Below are 20,552 nucleotides of genomic sequence, written 5' to 3'. Positions count from 1 at the left end.
CAAGATGCCGTAACCCAGAGATACTGGTTCTAAATGACGCCCTTTTCATGAAAGATGAACATTTCATGCTTTCTTTTGTGAAGGGTAGTGTAACTGCAGCAAAGTTTAGTACCAGTGTTGCATGCATTTTTGGTATAATATATCATTATTTATCTAAACCAACTGTCGATTAAAAACACGCGTAGTAACAAACAGAAAAATACATTTAATGGTAACTTAAATGTATTTATGAAAATGAAAAGGTTATCAAAAAGTCTTAATTCCTGACCATAAGACTCACACACACAGGAATCACCCAACCTGAATATTCAAATCATTCTCTTTTGCTGGTATAAATGGGAGTAAATTAAAAGCTAGACTTAACAGATAATCAGTTTCTTCAGTAGGGAAGAAATATTCAAGAACTATCCCAGAAAGGGGATTGTGATTTAGTTACAGTTCCTACTCAGATACTGCCTCGTCTAAGGAAAGCAATTTATTGCAATCTGTTCATTTTCTTTGCATAACTCTTTTCTTTGTTAGGATATGTTAAGACTCTTCTGCTCTTTTTGTTATTTTTTCAATTATCCTTGCTGGGAAGGAAATATCTAGAGACTTTGTGGTTAGGATAGCACTTGGAAGAATCAGAATGCTTTACTGGATCAGGAATAGATCTCTCTACCATACAGTGCTGAGCAATAGAAGAGAAATGCAAGCTGCTATAATAAGCCAAGTGCAAAATTGGATTACAAAGTCATTAGAGGCTGTAGTTGTTCAGCACCTTTTAGGCCGTTGGAAAAGATTATTAAACAAATGAAAATGGTTTTAAAACTAATCATTTTATTCCTTTCAAGTAGGGGGTATTATTTCTTTAACTTCTAATTGTTGTGAATAATAGTGGATTATATCAAATTCAAAATTTATGTATTGCCCCTGTAAATGTAGGTCATTGTCTATGCCTTAAAACATACAATATTTTTTCCTGTTTCTATAAACTGGACGTTTATATAAAAGATAATTTTTAACACTTTTTCTGTGATTTCTGGTATATATTTTAAAACCAGAATTCGTAAGAAGGACCTTCAAACTTTCTAAAACGATATTTCAGCTTTTATCCTTTTTCATGTTTTAAATTATTCATTAATTTGACTGCATATTAAGAGAAAGTATTTGTGGGTGTATATGTGCAAGTGTTTCTTTTGTTATGACATCATAGAATCAGGTAAACTTTGGTTGTGAAAGGCCACTGGAAGTCATCAAGACCATTTTCCAATCACAGAGCAACTCTTACAAGCACTAGGTCATATTAAGTTTTACTTTCTTTAGTTTTGTTGTAAGATCCTTCAAGAATGGATGTTCTACAATAGTTCTTGTTCCTGTGATGTCATTCCTCCAATGGTGAAATAGTTTTTCCTAATATCCAATCTTAAAAACTATCCTGCAGTTTTTGGCTGATGTCTATTTTTGATCTCTGCCAGGCAAAACAAACCCTGCGCCCTCTACCTCTGGTCTTAGAAATGTGCTCTTGACTCTGACCCTCTTGGTAGCCTTTCTCTGAAGCCTTATTGAATTTCTCCACATTGTTCTTGAACATTAAGGCCCAAAACTGGATGCAGTGTTTTAGATGCAGCTTCAGTAGTGACAGGTAGAGAAGGACAATTAGTAACTTTTTGTGCTTTGCTAGCCGTTGTGCTCCTAAGTGGGGTGGCAAACTTGCAGTGGAAGTGGGCTGTACTCATTGAAAGGGTTCATGTTCAGCCTGGTATTTAGTATGATCTCCAGGTTCTCTCCCCCTTGCTTACCACCTAACCTGCCAGGTGTCAGGCTGTACCAAGCCACTGTTGACCAGGACCATGCACTTCTTGTTGAACTTCAGGATGTTTCTATCCCTAAGTTTCTAGGATTCTGTTGTTACAAGAAATAAACTAAATGGTAGCATATGAGGACGTAGTTCTGGTTTTTGTAGATCCAATACATTAATTTTCATTTTCCTCTTTCAATAAGGAAAAAATCTGTGATTTTAAAAAATATATAATTTTCTTTAGATGCCTTAGAATCACCTCATTTATCTTTTACTTGAGAGTGTGTAATAAAGATGAATCTATTCAATACTTTGGTTTGACTGACTGTTCTAACCTTAAGTGTACCATCAGTGGCAATCATTACCTTTTAACACCTGGCAGCAGTTAAGCACTTAGGCCCAACACATGGCAGCTGAAGGGTCCAAGGCCTTGATGCTCTGTTATTTTAGTTGTTGTTTGATTCCTTATGTGTTTTAAAGCAAAGCTTGCTTTAGATCATGACCCCAGTATTGCAACTAATATATATTACTCAGAGGATTGGAAGTTAACTGTGGGTAACATGCTGAGGTTGAACTGATGAAATAGCAGACTGCCAAGTTGGGACCTTGTGCAAAACAGCTTTTTGAAGTGTTCTATGTGTTCTGTAAAGAGGAAAAAAGAACCTTCTTCTTAGAATTATTCATGGCATCTTCAGAAAAACTCCTTGCTCCCTATATAGTCACCATTACATGTGATCTGCATTATGCTCCCTACAATTATCCAAACATGAGTCAGGGGGAATAATTTCTTACTTATCTGTTCCTGGAAAGCGAATGAGGCTTTGAGACAAGTTATGTTCAGTCTTTTTCTTTTGTTTTTTGTTTTCTCAGGGAATCAACCACTAATCTGACAATATGAATTCGAAGAAGTGGTGAGAGTTATGTGAATTACTAGAACTAGATAACTGCCAAATTATGCTTCATTAGAATAGACTGACTTATCTATTCTCTTCATCTTCAAGTAAATATATTTTCTCTCTCACACATCATTCTTTCTGGTATCTTTACACAAATTTCTAGCTTATAAACACATCAGGTTTTGTTGTATTAGGTGTGGAAAGTATCAGGACAGGTAATGTGTCATTGAAGATTAATACATTTCCTTCAAGCTTTTTACTTACTGTTTTTCTGATGGACACTGGGCTATGCTGAAAAAAAAACACAACAAGCAAAGGTTATCATGCAGCAGAATTGCTAATGTAGCAATATATCCTACTATGTGAAAAAAAATCAGTGTTTAACAGGGACCACCAATACTTCAGTAGTATTGTCTGATTTTCATTTTTTTTAAACTTAGTTCAGTACATACAATTATTCAGGAGTACCCAGATTCACTTCTAAGCACTTTTTCTAAGTTCTCACCTCCTGAGTTCCTCCTTCATTTAGATTCCTACTGCACAAAGCGTCTGTTTAAGAATTTATTATATGCTCTTTTTTTTTTAAATTTCTCCTGCATGCACACTGCGCATCTCAGTCTGAGATCTGCAGAGCCCCTGTTATTACACTCTCAAGTGTGTCTTCTGTGCAGTGAACTGTTGATTTTCACCATATTATGCAGCAATTAAGATCAATTTAGTAATGAGAGAGAGACAGTGAAATAGATCGGTTTAAAGCATACTTGCAGGTTATCAACCAAAAAAACATTATTTTTCTGGAGTTGAAATGGGAAGAATGGTAAGAGTTCTGAGAATTTAAAAAGATACTTAAATTATGCCTCAAAACTTTTTGTATGCAGAAACCAATTTGAACAAATTTAATATTTAGTCCTCTGAAAGCTTCTGCTCTTACATAACAGATACCACTGTCAGTTGTTTTATATAAATATTTCTGTTACACTTTCCCAGCCAAAAGGCAGTAGAGGCTCTAATAGAAATCCACAAGTAACTTTTAGTACAGATCATAAATAAAATGAAAAAGTTAGGCAAACTGAATACAAAGTGAACCTAATCTTTAATTGTTATTTATTTATTCAATGCTTTCATTGGAACCAGTATTTTTCGCATTTTGCTGACTATAATGAAATTTCCATTTGACTTGATTAAGCATAATAGACTGTGGAAGGGATTGTGATGCAAAATTCTTATATTTCAGAGACTGTGAAAGCAGACAATTTCTTTTAATTGAGAAGTGATAGTATATTCGTTTAATTTAAAAATTAGCAGTTGTTGAAAGAAAATGCAGTACGTGATTATCTTTGTATTTTTCTTCCCCTTGCACTTGAACTTTGAGTGTGCCTGGGGAGGTGAGGAAATGAAGAAACAAACAAAAAAACTACATATTGAAAAAATATACGAATACAACTTTAAAAATTCATTGAAATTTACCATATTTCCCCTTTAGCATTTCAACTAAAACAGATATACAAGTACAAGATATTTCTGGTATTTAAAATACAGTTTCCCAGTAATGGGGAACATTCTTTGGAAACATGGAGAAGTAAGTATTTATTTTCTTCTGGCATCAAAATCTTACTTTCATGACTTAGGTTAGCATAAAATCTTTTTTTTAATAAAAATGCTTGCAGGTCTGTAAGCTTTTCACTAACTTTGGGAGAGCCTTAGGCTACTATTCATGAATGAACTCTGTATGTGGATATAGGGAAGTGAGAAAAAGTCACAGTATTTAGCATTTTCTCCATCTCAAACCCATTTATCCATGTACTTTACTTTTATAAGGTCATTGAGATATTATTGTGATGGGTGACCTTATAAAAATCATATAGCTGCAGAAAACTCCATTTTAAAAGAGGAATGTTGAACACTTTGTCCACATGTTACTTAAAATAGGTTTTCAAATATAAAGAAAATGTCAAACATAAAAGCATTAGAGTAAACGTAGTGAGCATATATATTCTTCCCTTAAAGAAGAAAGAAATGAAGGGAAATGAAATCTGTATGTATTCTGACAACCCTTTTAAAAGAAAAGAAAAGAAAAAAAGACAAAGAATTTTTAAGATATAATGATACTCCAGTATGATTGATGAAAGGAAGTAATCTCAAAGACCAAAAATAAAACAACAACCCAAAAATATAGATCATTTAGCCTTTCAGATCTGTATACATATTTATTCTTGCAATCTCATGCTTCATCTACTTTATTTCCAAATATTTCACAATTACATTTCACAATTAGTTTTCTTTTGGATAGATTTCAGGCTCCTGAAATGTTTTTCCAATTTCCAGTTTATTACATTCCTTTTGTACTATCATTCTTACTTGGTGTTTCATTCTCCCTACATCATACCAAATATAGATTTTCCGCCTCAACTTGTGTAATCTGCAGATATTCATAAATATTAAAATCACACCTTTTTACTTAGTTTTGTTGGACTGATTTGTCCTCATAAAATAAGTTCTTCTAATCACTCAATCAGTGTTTCATCTTTGAACATCCTACTTGTTATTATCACTTTGGTTGTAAGGCGATTAGGCTTAGGGTATTTCTGGACTGATAGTTGAATGAGACTAAAGTAGGGTATATGATCAAATTGATGGGATAGGTTAATGTGAATTACACTGGTCAAATTTCTTTTTCATTCAATATTGCTTTCAACTTTCTTCACGAGCAAGATAGAAACATGACAAATCTGTGGTGACCGAGGTTTTCTTCTCCTTAGAGACGGTCATTTCTTGTTGGAGATAAAGAGTAGTTGTAAAGGTCAGTTATTTGGCCTCCCTCTTCCCTGGAGCTAAAAAAAAAAAAAAGCTGAACTTGAGAGAAATTTCTGGTTTTGTCATTGTCTGATTTAGCTTTAAATCTCTAAAGAGATTTTTTCTCCATTTGATTGCCATTAGTGCAGTATTAAATTCGGTATATCTGAATTAGGAATGCATATTTAATTTAAAGCTCTAAAGTTAATTAAACATTCATACCTGTTATATTTAATTCTGATTAATTTACATACAAAATGTTTGTCACAGCATAACAAAGTATAATATCAGCAGTTCCGTAAAATTCCTCTAATGAGATTTTATCCATGATCACTAATTGTGATCATGCAAGTTCTTAAGAGTTGGTTAAAAAATGGCATTCTTTTTCAAATGAAATGATTGCCTTATATTTTTTAATGATTTGTTGGATATGCAGGCTTAGAAGTAATCAATTTCTGAAAAGTCTGAATTTACAAAATGATAACAGTGCACAAATTTGAACTCATTGGGAGTTTAGTGACTCTGATATTCAGGTCATTAGGTTTCTGTCAGGTCATTGGTCACTGAATACCAAAAATCATTTATTTTTTTTTTTAAGTCTTTGATAATATCTTTATTTAAAGAAAAAAAAATTGTTAAAAACAACAACTTGGTTTTAATTTAACCCTTTAGACAGCTAAACTTGTAATAGAATACAAAGATAAGAGTACAGATGAGTATTTCATTTCTTCTATTGCATTATAGTGTGTGGTTTTGATTTTATGTGTTCAGATGAAGAACATTCTTTGTGAGACAAATTGGCCTGTACTGCAGTGTTTTATGTTTGTGGCTGTATCTCTACTGTGATATACTTTTTTCAGAAACAAGAAACAAACAGCTCAAATTAAAAAATAAAAAAATAAAAAAAATCCCCAAAACATAATGCCTATCTTATCCATTCAGTGAATTGCAAAAGAAGGAAGAAAAAATGTTAATATTCTTCATATTTCACAGAAAAATAGGGGAAGGGCCAAAATTTATTATATATTACACAAGTAACCCAAGAATGTATTTAATATACATTTTCCAATATACTCTCATTAACTGCAGACTTTTGCACTCAATGGTGTATCAGAATGACATAATGTCAAATGCACTATGTGAGCACTGTATTCATGAAATGACTGTGGTTCAAACTTCAGTGTTTTCTTTATGGAATTCATGCAGTGATTATTATTATCACCAGTCATTTCATGGCAGCTGAAGTCCAACTGTAACAGTTGAGGCCATGAGTATTTTTGTCCAGTTACAGTAAAGAGCAGGAAATCTTAAACTCTTCACTGGTGTTACAAACTTTCACAATCAATTGAAAATAAACAAGTACTCTTCTTTCCTTTGCTTTTTTTTTCTTTCCTCTGCACCTCCCCTTAAATTGGTTTCTTACACATTTCACTTGTCGGTATTACAAAGTTTAATTGATGTACATATATTCCATGTAAATATAAAGGAAATCAAAGAAAAGTGTGTGTGGTTTTTGCTTCATTTCGCAATATGTTTATAATACACTGTGTTGTGTGAAGCAGCAGTACTGTGTGAAGTGATAGCTTGTTAGCGTAACATATATAACCCAAGGATGGTAATTATACCATTAATATTATTGTTAGCACTAATAACTCCTCCTCAAACAGATGACCAGTAGGTGAGAATAACTGTCATGGATATCATATGTACCACACAATCTCTTGAGAACAGGATTCCTGCTGTTACAGAATAAATAAATGCTCAGTTCAGTGTTTTCTGTTTTTGGCTAGCATACAACTCTTGTTCTTAACTTTAACAGATTGTGCTGGCCTTTCTTTACCTGGAGTCAGAGAGCCTGGCCCAACACTGTTTTTCTGTCATATCTGTTTTGTCTTTATCTTGCATTAAATCACAGGATCAGGAAATCTCTGTGCCTTAAAATGACATTTTATACCTAAATTTATTCTTGTATTTTGTGTGTTTAAGATTGTGGATGAGATTACTTTCTGTGCTTCTAAGTGAACTCTTGCTTTTATTGGAGTTTTATGGTCCTTCAGGTAAGAAACATGCATGATCTCAAAAGCAGACTTCTCAGTGGGAAAGCAATCTTTTCCTGCGTTTCTCTATTCTGCTGCTGATCTCAGCAACTGAACACAAACATCTGATAGCTTTGTTTTTATTGGTAGATCGATGATCTATGGACTTTGGCATCATTGAGTTTTGTTTATTCTTCTGATTGGCATGTTTCTTTATCATGCAGATCTAGTCTTACTCGATAAGAAGATTCCAATATGTTCGAAAAAGAGTTAAGGGAGTAATGGTGCTTCATTTTTACATATAGCTTCCTGGGACTGGGTATTCCTGTCAAGAGAAACACAGGTATTTTTAATTTATTGGACCTTTATTTTCTGTGTTTTTTATTGTTTCATAAGTTTCCTAAGATCTTCAAGACCATCAAGTCCAACCATCAACCTGACCTATCCAGTCCCATCAGTAAGTCTGTCCCTTTGTGCTCCAGGATTGATCCTGGGTAAGGATTTTCATTAAGAACCTAATTATGCATTATGCTGATAATCTTTTATTCCCACTGAATACTAGTGAAGGTTGCTAGGCACCTCAAAGAGTCAGTGAATATCACAGCTTGCTTAGCACATGGTACTACATATGCCATTTGCAATCTCTGCTTAGAGCAGACTTCTACTGCTGTCACCGTAGATTATTCAGTATGGTTTGGGAGTTTGTTTTGCTGTGCTTAGAATGTGATTCTATTCCTTACAAAATTGTAATATTCTGTGGATTGTGATTCATGGATCTAATAAAAACAGATTACTGAAAAATTGGGAGAAGAAAGATTTGAGATTTTTGTATGTTCAGTTTCCTGAACATTTCATACAAAATCTCTCCAGAAGATCAAACCAGCCACTGACTGACACACTATGACAGCAATAAAAAAATTCATTTTCTTGCCAACATTGCTTGATTCTTATTCTTTAAATATTGTTTATTGTGACATGCTATTCCCATATAGTATATGTATAATGCTGGCAGTACGCAGGATGCACTTACCACAAAATAAACATATCCCCAAAGCCTTAAGGCATTGAGCTACCCTTTTGTTCCATGTATCTTACTGCAGAAGTGCTCGTGGGATGACATGCTTTACTGTGTGCTATCTTATTGCTTTATTATTAGGCTTCACAAAGATCAGATGGGCTTGACTTAAATTCACGAGAAAACAATGCTGTACGAAGTTGCTTTTCTTCATTTTCTCTCTACTGGAGGACCTGAATATTTTTCTGAGATCTGCAAGGGTATTTTTTTATATCATGGGGGAAGCAGAGAATTGTTTTCAATTCCCATAGCGGTAATCAATGAGATGTAAAATTGCAGCAGTTCCATGCTGCCTAAAGCCTCTCCTGACAAACCTCGTTTGGTTTGTCAGAATGCATAAAGCACTCATAAGACCATAACATTAGCCCCATTTCTCTTTAATGTGACTGATCACAGAAAGAAGCCAATTCTTAAGGAGATATTTTCATTTGCTTAATTAACACTGCCATAGCTGTTGTACAGAAAATTCTTTCTGTGTTATGAATATTTCTTAGGATGTGTATGGGGACCATTATTTGTACATATGATCCATAAAAATCAAGAAGCCTGTAAACTATCTCTGTAATTATTTCACTTTTGACAATTTCATTCACACATAGGAAAAAGTAAAGGAAACTCTGTATAGTATTCTTTTTTTCCTCATGTTTGTGTCTACTCAGAAAAGTAGTTTGTCACTATGCAGTCAGTAATCAACTGAATTATGAAAATGTAAATATATATATGAATTCTGAATATATAAATTCATTTGCTAGTTCATAAGAAATTATTTTGCAGCATATGTTTAGGAGGAAGAAACTCTTAATACCGTGTTTTGAAAGTATGTGAAGTATGGCATGTAACAAAAAAAACAGACATGGTTTAGCCCCAAAGTGTTCTCCTACGGGTGCCATTATAGTTGGAATGATTGTGTTGCTTATGGCATTAGCAATGGGCCAGAAGTTTTTTGTCTGTGCCTTTGACGCAGATAGCTATAGTCATCATTTATCAGTCCCTTGGAGGTGTTTATAAAATGCTCCATTCTCATTCCCTTTACTATTGGAAAAAACATCAGCTTTATGTAATGACATTTCTCTTGACTACTGTAGCTGATAAGAAAATAATTGAATGAATGTTTGTAAATCAGGTATTCTTTTTTCTGTATTGGTTATTCCTTTAGCACAGAAACTAAGAGAACTGTCAGTTTCTGTCTCATTTTGAACTGTATTCCAGAATTGTATGCCCATTTTCTTTTGCTCCATGTTGATTTTGTCATGAGTGAATGAATGAGTGAGTGAGTGAATTAAGAGGCATTGCCATATTCCAACCTTTTACTAATTAAATTCTTTTGACAGCAAAAATAATAATAATCCTTAATATAGTTTTAAAATAGTATTATGGCTTAGTTTACTATATGTGTTTCAAGTATACTAGCTATGCCTCAATTAGCAAGTCAGTGGACATGAATTTTTACCTTACTTGGAATTAATCTCACAGGTATAAAAATGATGTGTTGCTGTTTACTCAAAGGATGAAATAATATTTAATCTTCATTAATATAAGACAAATCATATTCTTTGTATCCTTCTGAAAGTAATCAGTCAGCTAAATTCTGGGCATACCTAAGATACCTTGGGGAAAAACTATTTTTTTGTGTAATACCAGCTAAGTGATATTACCTTCTTTTACAATATCTTGAGATTATGAAAGGCAGAAAATACATTAAGTAATGGGATAAATCTTTCACATTATAAATTTATCTGAAATCGTCTAACATTGGAAATGCTCTATGACTGAGAAAATGACTGTATGGAGTAGTGAGAAGAAGTATCCTGTATCTCTCAGACAAACTCCTATTTGTTTTAAAGCTGATTTTCATAAAAACAGCAACGACAAAATTTCAGCAACTGCGTCCTAAGTAGGTAAGAGATTCCTAAAATGACTAGATCAATAACATATAAAACAGCAGAAGAATATTATTGCAAAAGAATATGAATAATTATTTTATAATAATAGGAATAATTATTAATAACTTTAATTTTGAAAAAATATTTCAGATGCTTTTAAATAAATGAATTCACATCTCGTGATTAAAACGGATTTCTGGAATTCAGTAAAAATACTTTTTTTATGAATTTTTATGTATCTGTATGTCTTTTCAAGTCTACCTTTTTTTCTTTTTTTTTTTACTTTCCAAGATAGTGATCTTTATTTATTCCTTTGATGATCATCAATTATGGTTGATTTAGGCATAGCAGACAAGGCTTGGGACCTACTGCAAAAGTCCCTAAAAATATTACTGAGATGATGGTAGATAAGTTACCCTAGTAGAAAGGGGAAATCTAATTCTGGAACTAATGGTAGAATTCAGGAGAATGTAATCGCACTCATTTATTTCTTTGTACACCTGAGATTCATTTTTTTTTTTCTGTGTGTCCCAATCTCTTTGTTTCATATCAGCCACACTGAATTTAGCAGTTGAAGTTAGCACTAAGTTATTTATTTTGTTGTATTTAATATGCTAGGTGATGCTATCAATTCTTTGATTTCTTTCCTTTCTGTTTGTGAATGTTACATTGTACCAGCACAGCAGGGATGAATTTGCATATATATGCACAAAATGCATATTTGTGTATACAGCAGCAAACTGTGTATTCATAGACAAATCTTGTCAAATCTTTCATTAAAAAAATAAATAAATAAAAATAAATTAACTAAACTACTACTAAAGAATACTATTAGTAGTCAAATGAACTAGTCATAAAATGGAAGGACTGTTGCCAGAGGTAAATATTTTAATGCCATTTTTTTGTTTATAAACACATACACATTAAAGAGGCATTAGACTTATTTCACATACTATACTCTTGCTCTGAAATATATCATCCACAACTTAGTACTAGTTAGGTTGAGCAAAACAAATAGTCCAAAGTATTGGTTCAACACAGATAAACTAGTTTATTGATTAGATGTACAAAACATTTCCAATCAATAATATATGTATACAAGTGAATTTGTTTGCTGTAACAGTCACATAGAAAACCATGGAATATGATTATAGAAATTGGTATTTATATCTTAACTTGAGTTGTTTTGGAGAATAGCTGTGCAGAATTACCTAATCTCCATCTGCTTAACTCATATGCAGAAGTATAAAAATATCAACATACAAGAGTTGCAACTATTCTTTGTTTTGTTTCCATCTGGTATTCTTGAAAGAAGAAAAATCAGAAGATCAGTACAGAAGAATTATAGGACTGGTTATAGGACTGCTACAGAGGAATAATCCTTACTGAGGATTTTACTGGGTTAAAGATCAGAAAAAAATGTAGTTATGGCCTTGCTATGAATAACCAAGGATTGTGGACATTTGGCCACTTCTTTAGTGTATATAAGTTATAATTCGATAAGTGTATAAAATAAAATAAAGCTCTGAAATAACAGAATATATCAAAAATTGAGAGGAATAGAAACTGGCAAGAGTGCCTTTTCGCATCAACAAAACACAGATAGCTAGGTTTCCTGCACAGTGAGTCAGCAGTTATTTGGAGGTAAGATTTAACTTCATGTTTAATAGTAAGAATGTTTATAATATAGATATACTTCTATATTTAAGAAACTGTACAGAGTAGCATTCCCTCTCTGTACTCTCTGGGACTGTTGAAAGTCTTATGTGGTAACAGCACCCTGCAATTTTCCTGTTTTATTGACTTTACCCTTACTTGTTACTTAACACAAATAACCAGAGCTCACACACATTTTGTGAACTGCTTGTGAGTGATTCAGATGCAGATGCATAAGTAAAAGCACCTTTCAGATATCCCTGAGTATCCAAGACTTCTACAAGAGCAAACGGGAAAAAACCTGATGAGATGTGGGATCTGCGCTCTTATGGAATTGCAACTTGGACCCAGTTGTAGTAACATCAATCATCTGAAACATCCCCCTTTCATTTGGTAGTTGAATGCTGCCTTCCTAGTGATATATTTGAATATCTGAAAGCTGAATATTCATTAAAAATGGGTGGAAATGTGTAGCTATTTGTTTATTGTCCTCGTTTATTTACTGTGTCAACATGGTAGGACATACTACCCTGCGTGTTTTCTTTCTCTAGTCTTTCTTTTATTCCAGATATTTTTCATCTCATTGCAATTTATAAAAAATAACGGTTTTGAGGTTTTACTGCCCTAATAAATTATTAGATAGAATTAAAAGACAAAGGATCTGTTATACTGGCATAAGTTTGAAGTAAAATGAGTGCACTTAAGGAAATGAACATGGGACTGATAATATTGACTTTACAGAAGATTTCTTGCAGTTCTTCTTGGCAAGTTACTCAAGCAAGGATTATACTATATATTAACAATAATTTTCCTTTCATATTTTTCTTAACACTTTGTTTCCTTCACAGTGTCTTTTGTCCAAACATTCTTTAACACTGCATTTTGTTGTAGTTCATATCCAGAAAGCTAAATTATTTTGCACCTCTCTTCTTTTCAGTGGAAAAGCAAAGGATGGGGGAAAGGTGGGCCAAATCAATTTTTTTGGTATACCTCTTCTTTTTTATGCATACGTGCATGGCAAGTGATATTTGCCAACATAAATATATTAGATTTCACACATAATCTTAATCATAGTTTTCAGAAATAAGATGAGACTTCTTGACTGCTTGCAACTTATTCTTCAGTGTATGTTGAGGGATTTCTCTTTCTGTAATTATTGCCCATTTCCAAAGTTTCCTCTCCAATAACTACTTTGGCATATTTCCCATCTTTTTTCTTTCTGTAGGAAAGTCTATTGTTAGATTTTATATAAAAGTACTTGAAAAATATTTTCAATTTTCAACTTGTATGTTCTTGGACTTATTGAAAGCTGCTCACTAAAGTAAATGGGAAAATAGATACTCAGGTATATGTTTCTGGTATTTTTCATTAGATTTATTTCCAAGATGTGAAACGTGACTATGCTTTACAAGAGTAAGAAACATCAGGCTCTCAATTTTTGCTTTTATAACAATACTGTGAGAAAAGTGAATATAAGTATGAGGAAACTGCTTATTAATAAGCAACTACTGTATTTTGTATTATACTTGGAATTTCTTATAGTAACTCTCAGGAGTATAAATTGAGTTTTGTGAGGAACTATAAACTTATGTCATTGCTTGGAATAACAGAGGTAAAACAACTCAGAAAATTGTCTCTGCTGACTCCTTGTATAGAAAGATTCTGTTTCTCCTGTTTAATGAATCCCTTTGCACATCTATTTCCATGGATGTTTTCACTGCTCATAAATACCTCTAAGAATGAACCTTTTTTACCCAACATATTATTTTTTAATCCCTTTCTATTATTCATGCAGTAGTCTGTATTTTGTTTTGTTGGACAATATTGCAATTCAGGTTTTGGTGTTCTGTTTTTTGTTTTTTTTTAAACAATATTAAGAATTCATTTAAAATACATAGTTTGTACTGTTAAATTGGGGGTAAATTAATATTGATGCCTTCCATAATCTTCTAATTGTCATGGTCTCAGCAACGTCATGAATTAATGTACGTTGATGTAGACACTTTATTTTTTTTAAAGTATAACTGGAAGATTTAACGTGGTGGTTATTTATTCTTTTATTCTGCTTAGAATAACCTTTATGCATAGCTCTATTGGTAAACAGCAGAAAGTAGATGTTAAGAGTCCTAGTTTCAGCTTCATTTTCTATTACTGATTTGCTCTGCTCCTTTACTCCAAATTACACCTACAGGTCAACTTAATCAGAAGGAAATGTAGTGGAGGGATCAAGGCATATTGTTATGTCTCAAGAGACACATTTGTTGTGTTTCATGTTGTTTCAATTTGATGTAGAAGTAAATAGAAACTTTTCCATATGAGTTCAGTAGTCAGAACTAGTGAGATCCAAAAGCCACGTCTTTGACATGCGGCCACAAGATATAACCAGTTATCCTACCTTTAACACATTATCCTGAAAAGCAGATTAGGATTCATCCTTGACCTTCATTTGTTGTTGTTTTGGTGTTTTGGTTTTTTTTTTCCTGATTAGAGGAGTGTGCTGATCAGGTTATAAATTGATCTGGCAGTATTTACAAAGTGGTATTTGAACAGAATTTGCAAGAAAAGAAGTATTTTCTTATATAACGTTAGTACATTTTCTTTGCAGCCCTCAGTTTTGAAAAAATAATAAAGTGAAAAACCCTGAAGAAATAATCTCTTCCGAGAAAAGGTGCTGAGTGGTTCAGTGAGAGGCAAGTCCATATCTAGTTTCAAACTGCCTATTATAAGTAGTCCCATCTCCTTCCGAACCCCTTTGAGCTACAGACACAGTTGGAGAATCAGAGTTTAATCTCTGTTTTTCTCCAGTGCTTGGATGATGCAGGAACTGCTAGTGACTCAGTACAGCAGCACAAACTCTGTCTTCATCTTACGTAAAAGATCCAGGCTGCATGAAAGCAGGAGCATTACATAAGCAGCTAGAATTTCAGGGTGAAAAAGCTTGTCAAAGAATCAAATCAACAGGGAAGGTAAGAAATATCAGTGACCATTACAACAAGATGATCTTACAGAGATTCATCTTTTGTCTCGTGGAAAGTGGGATTTTCTTAGTTCCCAAGTGATTTCAAAGAGGCAGGTACCTTTCATTGCACAATCAAGGACTGTCTTTCACTGAGACACTGAGGTGACTCATTTAGGCTCCAGTGTTAAAAGGAAGAAACAGCTCTTTGTTTCTGTATCCTTCCTATAGACATTATCATAAATAAATATATAAATATAAATTGCCCAGAATTAGTATAGACTAAGAAAGCTCTGTGGAGGTTGCTAGGCAGCCGAGGCCAAAGGAATAGAAAGCAGTTGGGTCTTTGAAAAGCAGAATCAGTGACGTATGGGTTATTTGGAGTCACCATTTACTCCATTGTCTTTTGTCATAAACAAGAAGCCGTGAAATTTATATTTCTTTAGTAAATGAGCAGTGATTTTATAAGATTTGAAATAAAAGATCTGTTTTGTATTTCATGCCTGTAAGTGTTTACAAGCTATGAAATTATATGTATGATAATGATTTATAAAGTTTATTTATTCATTGATTTAAATAGGATAGGCCCAATTTATCCAGGCTATAACTTGAAAATAATTTAGCAGGGTAATTATTTTTAAATTTTTTGTCTCATTTGCATCACGATTTACATTCAATTCTCCAAGGTAGGTTCAAATGCTTAGGGGTATATCTCATCATCAAGAAGTGTGTGTTTTGCTGCTGCTAAAGATAGGTGAAAAATATCCTTTTTATCATCATGCCCTGGATGTATGTTGAAGCTACTCATTATAGAAATATAGCAGTAACACACACACCCTTCATATTACTGTTAAGCATTTAAAAATGCAGTAGGCATTCCTAATAGGCAAGATCTTCATATGCGAGATTAGATGATCACATTGGCTAATTGCTTCCTTTGAAATCTCTTCTGGTATTTGTGTGTTAAAGTCTTCCTAAAATTAACTGTGCTTTCAGCAACTGTGTTACACATGCAAGTATGATGAGGGAATAGCATATCTTACAACTCCTACCTTCTCTGACAGTATAATGACAGCTCCTCCATATCATATTTTGATCTGCATTACTTATTTCTCAATGTGTTTAGATTAGCATGTCTCTAGAAGATTAAATTGATGTATCACAGATTTTCAAAATGTATTTCTTTCACAGGGTGAATGCTGTGCGGTGGTCCAGGCAACTCTGTGGAACATTCTGCAATGGACTAGTAGGATGAGAAGATCCAAGAATAGTTTGGGGAACAAGGAGAAACATCACCTCTCATGACGGTAAACCTACCAAAAAGGTAATTCATGCTAGACTGTTTTTGCACAGCCTGCTATTAAAGCTCATAGATGTAACATGCAGCAGAAAACAGTAGGGAATGCTGTTTTAATTTTCACACTAAGGCCTCTGACTTTCTATCTCTTTCCTTGTGTGAGGGAGAATTCAGAAGCTATATCTTACAGGACTTTTGTTGCTTTCCTTTGAACATGTTTAATAACATAAATAAGAAGTTTACAGCAACTTACCAAAAAAATTCCTTATTAGACTCATGAAAATGACAGCAATATAAGCCATATGAAAAATTAGAATACAGAATATTTGTTTACAAGAAGATTTAGAAGCTTTATTTTTACCTGTACAGAATCTTGTTAGGTTGACATATTTCATTCTTTTCTCAGAAACTTAACTGGTGTCTTTTTGTCTTCCTCTCCTGAACGTTAACTGTGGATATTTTTATTGCTAACACTTAAGAAAGTCAAGAGAATGTGAAAACTATTGATCTGTAGCCCCTCAGCATTACTATTCTTCCTTTGTTCAGCCAAAAAGTACCAGTCAGTGAACATTAAATCTCTCTGTTGTCCCAAAAGCTCATCTATATGGAATATATATAAGCCTAGTTAATTTTTACTACGTCCCTGCTACATATGTATTTATTGGTCTTCAGATAAAATTAAGTTTATTAAACACACACATTTTGTGTACTCATCCTTAACCAATTCTGTCCTATGATGTGTTACACAGTATCTGATAAGCTGATTTTTAGTGCTTTCATTTATTTATGTGCCTTAATATATGCAGAGAATAAGTATATTAACAATGGGAAATTATACATCTAAATTAACTGGTGGAAAATCAAATGGGATCTTCGATGCAGAAGTTTTCAAAAGGTACTATCCCCACATCTTGACATACCCAAAAAGCACAAAACATCATTTAATTAGGAAAGCTTTTTCTTAGGAGTATGTATGATTTAGTTGATTGAATAGTAGGTAAGGCTTTCAAATATCTCTGGGAAATACCTTCCCTTTTGTTGCTAGTAAATTCTGTCCAGCTCTCTGGTACTTATTAATTAAAACCATCCAGAGATTGCACTACTACAGTTCATAAATTGCTTCCCTGCTTCAACAAGTTTGGCAGCTACTGGAAAACAGGCCGATCTACACTCACATAACTCAGTGAGAGTTTTGTCTCTGTATAATCTACAGCTGGAAGAAAATGAGAGTCTAAATCATTCAGCTCTGAAAAGAATAGAAACTGCTTTTAGGAGAAGTTATGAAAATATGTGTGTATGGGAACTGTTCAGTCCGAACACGGCCTGAACCACTGATTGATCACCTGAGGAAAGGACTGAGTCAGCCGTGGGAGCACAGGTGAAGGCAATTCACCTGCGTGGAAGGAGTGGAGCCTGGCTGCACTTCTCCTACACCCCACTTAAGGGCTGACTGCCACTGGGGAAGGTTTTTTTTGTGGAGATTCCTCCTTTGTGGAGTCCTTCCTGCAAACCTAGATCGTCAGGTACAGGTGAGCATTCCTTCCCTGTTTGTTTCTTTTCCCATTTTTACCATGATAATCTTTCTTGCTGTAACACCAACTGTAACAACATGACAGAATAACTTGTTGATATGGGAAAGAGAAGTTTTGCCTCCCAGATTTGGACAAATTGGTTGCAAGTTGTCGTATATTTGATTTCCACACAAGATTCTCCAGACCTAATTTTTTTTTAACCACATAGAAGAAATGAGTTAATAAGTTTTTTTATAATGAGGATACACAAGTGTTTAGGGGGAAAAAAAAAAGTATGAATTGGTCTCAAGCAATTTACTGTAAACAAAAGACAAGAATAGCTTATTAATGGTTGGAATCATTGAAATTCAAGCTGCGGTTCTAAGATGTGCTTCAAATATTTTCTTGGTGCATTTTTCCGCCTATAAAATAGGTAGTCTGAAAATGCTGTAATTTGTGCTTGCTCTTGCTTTTGTGATAAATCTAACCTCAATGTCATAGAAAGCAAATTGGGTGTCAGACTTTACACTAGGTAAAGAAACTACAGCTCTTCAGGGTAAATAGGGAAAGAAAGTGAAACTAGATGTGATGACATCGAGATCTATTTATCTGCAACATACTAAATAGAATTTGAACGTAGCCACCCTTACTCTTAATGTGAAACAGGATGCTTAGTGGACTGGCATTTCAGTCTCTGATTCACTGGTTAAATTGTGTCAAGTGGACTAGCCTTGGAAAGGCGATTCTGACTGAAAGAAGGAGAAGATAAGAATGTTCTTTTAATGTAATTTGAGATCTTGATGGTAAAAGGTAATTTATATTTTTGGTGAAAGCCTTTTGTTTTCCTCTGAGTCAGTGATACTGATCTGATATCAGTACTAAATATCTCTACTTGAATATATATACATATATATATACTTACTGTTTTGTTTTTATGTGATAAATACTTATTTTTGGTCTATTTTAAGATGAGTGGTCTTAACTTTTATTTTCGTGGCAATCACTGTTCTCCAGCAATGTTATCTGTAAGTAAATTCATAGCAGTCAATGCTTGTTCTGTTTTTCCTCTTTCTTCCTAACAGCTAAGTAATCAGTTTTGTTCTACATTTTGTTGAACAGTTTAAGCCTTTCAAATTAAATGAAAGGACATACAGCTTCAAACGTAATGAAAAACTCCATTTGAGATTGAGGTGTGTCTCAGAGTTTGGAACAGCAGAAGAAATGAGATATTCAAATCAAATCAGAAGTGCTTTCAACCTGATAACAATTAACATAGACATATTTAGGAAAAAAAGCCTTTATTTTGAATGGCTATAGATACTGACATATGTTTTCACAACTAGGTACTACAGTCCAAAAGAGGGATATTTTTTCATGCAGGATTATGTAGGCAGTGTCTATTGCTAGCAGGCAAAGGGAGTGCTCAACTAAGTAATCTTTTCATATTCTTTGTGTCTATGAATGTAAACTATAAAGCTTCTATTCTGTTCAGTATTTTTTCTTTTAACAAAGAGAGCTCTAGGAATTTGTCTTAAAGAAACCTCAGACAGAATCAAAGTCAATAACCCTCAAGAAACAAATAGGGAGAGGAAAATTTAGTAGAAATTCCTTTAATATTTCACAAAAAGTCCTAAAGATTGTGACATGAGAAGAACAGACCATTGGATCTTTGGAATGATCTGAGAAAAACATAAAGAAGCTAGACAGGAGTAGGCAGTCCTCACTGGCATTATTCATTGCCTCCCCGCAGCTGAGAATACTGTATGTAATGAATTTGATATATTTTGTGAGGAAAACGGATATCTTCATGTTTAAACTTGCTGTGTCAAATTCTTTCTTCGTAAAAAAAAACTGGTAGAAAAGCTCACCTCTTCAGTGTGTCAGGATGCAAGCTGTTCAGTGTCTCTCTTTTCTCCTTCTCTAGAGCTACTGCTTTGTTCATCTGCCACTTCTGTTTTTGGTTGTTATTTTTCTGTTACTATTTCATTTATTTCTTACCTATTGAACTACTCATCCTGTATTTCTCAAGTCATGTTATGACAGGTATCAGAAAACTTTTCTTCTGGTACTGAAATTTGGAATATTTATTCTTTACAAGGTTGAACGTTCTGGTATCTTCCTGAATGTTCTGTTTGCTGTCCTGTTCTAGGCTCCTGTACTGTAACTTTTAACACTTATTTTAGTGGAAATTTTGCTTTGGCTGCAGTGGAGTGGAACATGGTAGAAAAGTTGATCCCAATAAGTAGCACTCAGTAACATTTGTTTACTTAATTCCTTTGGCACACAACTTTGTTTTATATCTGATGTACGGTATTAATCTTTATTGTGAAGATCCTGATCAATAACAGTAACCAGACTTGCATATTACCAGATGAACTGCCTGGACTAAGCAATATGATTACTAAAAGAGCAAAGTGAAACTGATCTACATACACAAGGTGTCTGGCTACAGTTAGAACTCCCCAGGGCATATAAAGCCATATCAAAGTAACTGGAGAAGAAAGTTATTCTTGTGGAGGTGTGTGAAGGTTGCATGATTTTATGAAGCAAGACTTTATGGCCTTTGAGCAAAACCACACTGAAAGGCATTTACATGAAGGGTATAATTAAACTTAATTGTAAGTATAAAATAGAACAACATTATGATTAGGATGATATTTTATGTTGCA

The 20,552-nt window shown here is 33.6% G+C and overlaps 1 protein-coding gene across 19 annotated transcripts in view; it reads left to right on the top strand.

Moving 5' to 3' along the window:
• The window catches only part of LRRC4C (leucine rich repeat containing 4C), a 470,956-nt gene that overhangs the window by 395,467 nt on the left and 54,937 nt on the right, over nt 1–20,552 (top strand). For 16 of the 19 annotated variants that reach the window (XR_007377541.1, XR_007377542.1, XM_048947530.1 and 13 more), the window contains one exon: nt 16,267–16,399. The gene's annotated coding sequence lies outside the window, so the exon portion shown is untranslated. The other 3 variants (XM_048947536.1, XM_048947534.1, XR_007377543.1) reach the window with 2 other exon arrangements.

Source organism: Lagopus muta, chromosome 6 (genome assembly GCF_023343835.1).
Source record: "Lagopus muta isolate bLagMut1 chromosome 6, bLagMut1 primary, whole genome shotgun sequence".
Taxonomy (NCBI): Eukaryota; Metazoa; Chordata; class Aves; order Galliformes; family Phasianidae; genus Lagopus; species Lagopus muta.
The sequence above is the reverse complement of the archived record's forward strand: the minus strand, read 5'-3'. Positions and strand labels throughout refer to the sequence as shown.